This window comes from Bidens hawaiensis, unplaced genomic scaffold, assembly GCF_021521415.1.
Source record: "Bidens hawaiensis isolate Kalapana, Puna unplaced genomic scaffold, B.hawaiensis_p1.1 tig00065109_1, whole genome shotgun sequence".
NCBI classification, from domain to species: domain Eukaryota; kingdom Viridiplantae; phylum Streptophyta; class Magnoliopsida; order Asterales; family Asteraceae; genus Bidens; species Bidens hawaiensis.
The window spans coordinates 35,200-38,163 of NW_027501622.1; positions in this window are offsets into that span (position 1 = coordinate 35,200).

The window sequence follows — 2,964 nt, forward strand, 5'->3', positions numbered from 1 at the left end:
ATGTAATATTGATTTCTCTCGTCCTTATTGTCGCTTTTTGGTTTAGCCTAGTCTAACATGATTTGAATTTCTGCTCTATTTCTCCGGTGAGACCTAACATGTTTGATTTTTTTATCAACATTGGTATTTGTAGTGGTACTTTACATTTGGTAAATTTGCAAAATAATCAACAACGAATTGATATTACTCACTAAAACTAAAAATGCATTGACGATGAATTTGAATTGAATAATTCTCAATGTTAATAACTAGAAAAATATAACTCTAAACCCGATTACAAACTCATAATCATAAGACATCTTTGATACGATTATATAGACCATGACTCAGTACAATTGAAGATGGACTTGAACTTCTAATTTAATAAGTTATCCTAAATTAAATACAAATCATCTAATTTATCCCATGTTGCTTTAATTAATAATTGTCCAAATTCTATAACTCAAAACCAGTCCTACTGAACCGTCCCAACCCACCTCATTCACTTGAGGACAACAATTAGGCCCAGTAGGCCGAGAATTAGATGTTAGGTCCTTTATCACGAGTTAACGCTTTTAAAAGCTGCATATTTGCTTGAAAACTATTTTGTTTTGTACATTTCTTAACAATCGTACTTAACAATCTTGTTTGTTTTACATTTCTATCAATCGTACTTAACAATCTTGTTTTAGAATTACCAAGACCAGAGAAATTGATCATAGCATGTATCTCATCTTTTCAAAGTCCAACACAAGGAAACGTGTTTTGGATAAAATATCTAGATTTTGTTTTTACCATTTCTAGTCTCCAAGAACATGAATGAATCATAAATGATTATAAAGATTTTTTTAAACGATATTAATCATCAATCTTGAATTAATGGATTAAGATAACAAAATAAGTTTCATCAAAGGATAATTGCAAAATAATTATTATTTCACAAAAACTAAATCATATATTCAATATATAATAATCAAATGGAGCTAAGTTTCATCATAAATTTAGATGGTAATTGAAATTTAGCTTTTAATGAGTATGACAATGAACATCAAAGAAGATGAATACATCAAACACATAATTAAACTTATAATAATCTAACCAAATTGGTGATGAATCATTCTTCAATTGTGATGGATGATAATGATGATGATGGATGCCTCTAAGCTTTCAAACTCTTCAATGGATCTTCAATTTGAGTGTACAGTGAGTGTTTTTAAGTGGTAAGTCATCTGTAGGTCCCTGGAATGAATCGCTACAGGAGATATCCAAACTCTAAGGGTGCGGAATCCCCTAAGTGTTTGATTACGAGTATTATGACAAACAAGAACAAGAGACAACAATTACACCAACAGGATTGCTTTGTACGGAATAATATCTCAGTATCTTTCAATACACCACAAGCACTTCACAAGTTCACTGCAAACGGGATGAACAACTCTCAAACCCTAGATCGAAGATATGTTTATCTACCACATATCTTTCCTGTTACATAATAGGCGAAGTTAGTATAACTTCGTTTTAACTATAAGTTTGCCTATCCCATAAAACATAAAACATAATCCAAATACATTGTTTATTATAAACAAGACTAACAATAAACCTATGAACTACTGACGCACCAAAATGCACCAACGTTATCCAAATCCTCTCTAAGCACACCCAATGCAATGAAACATGCACATCTATTTATAGGCCATCTGGGCATTAGGGCACGACCCTGTGGTGAGCTATCCAGGTGCATTAATTGCTTGCCAGATTGTGCATATGATGGTTTTCCATAGGGGGCGTGGTACTTGAGACATGGGGGTGTGTTTTTGGATGCCAGATTCTTGTATTTGTGTCTTATCTGGTTAGGATGACCACGTGGGTGTGGTAGGTGAGACACAGCTCCGTGATTTTGGTCTTTGATTTTGTCTTTTCTCTTCATATTTTGTCTTTTCTTGAGAGGGTGACCACGGGGGCATGGGGCATGAGGCACGGTCCGTGTTTAACATGCCATATTTTGTCTTATCTTGAAAAGGTGACCACTGTTAAGTTGACAGATACAAAATTTCTTTAATTTTCTTCGTTTTTTTTCATGTATCTACTCATCTCTTCGTTTGGGGTTGGAATAAACCTAAAAATAAAAAATAACATAAGCAGTAGCTATTTGAAATAAATAATATAATAAAAGATGATGTTGTGGAGATTATTTAATGCTTAAAAGATGTATATTTTTATATGCATCAACCATAACCAGATTAAAGTGTCTAGTAGTTATTTATCAATTGTAACTACCGAACCATGTCTATGTGTTTCCAAGCAATAGCAACTAGGTTATTCAATTTGCTTCACGACTTGAACCCGGGTGTGATCACCTTTTTCTCATAATTGTTATACAAATTAAACCATTTTCAAAGATCGCCTGACATTTTTTGTCCATTTAGAATAATATTAGAATAATTAATCAAACACAAAATGTAATACTGACCACATGCTCCTCGCGGATACAATACCCTACTTACTCTAACTATTTAGTTTACTTGGGTTTTTGAATGACTAAAACGGTGGTCATTAGTTAACCTGTGAAACCCAAATCGACCGAAAACCGGGTACCAATCGTTAACCTCTCTAGACCCAAACCTGAGCCTACCGAAAACCCATCCTAATAGTTACGTGTCCCGACCCCAAACCTATCTCGACCATAAACCGGTTCCGACCAGAAACCGGTTCCGACCAGAAACTCGTTCCAACCAGAAACCTACCTGTTTCGACTAGAAACACGTATCAAACCCGAGCTGACCCGAAACCAGTCACGACCCAAAACCTGTCTAGAATTCACCCCAAGCCAAAACTGTTCCCACCCAAACCCCATTGTAACTTGAACACGTTCCGACCCAAACCCGTGCCGATCCGAAACCTGACCCGGACCATTCCGTTTCAAAACCCGATATAACCTAAAACCACGCCAAGCCGAAACCCATTTTGCTCGAAACAAATTTCGAC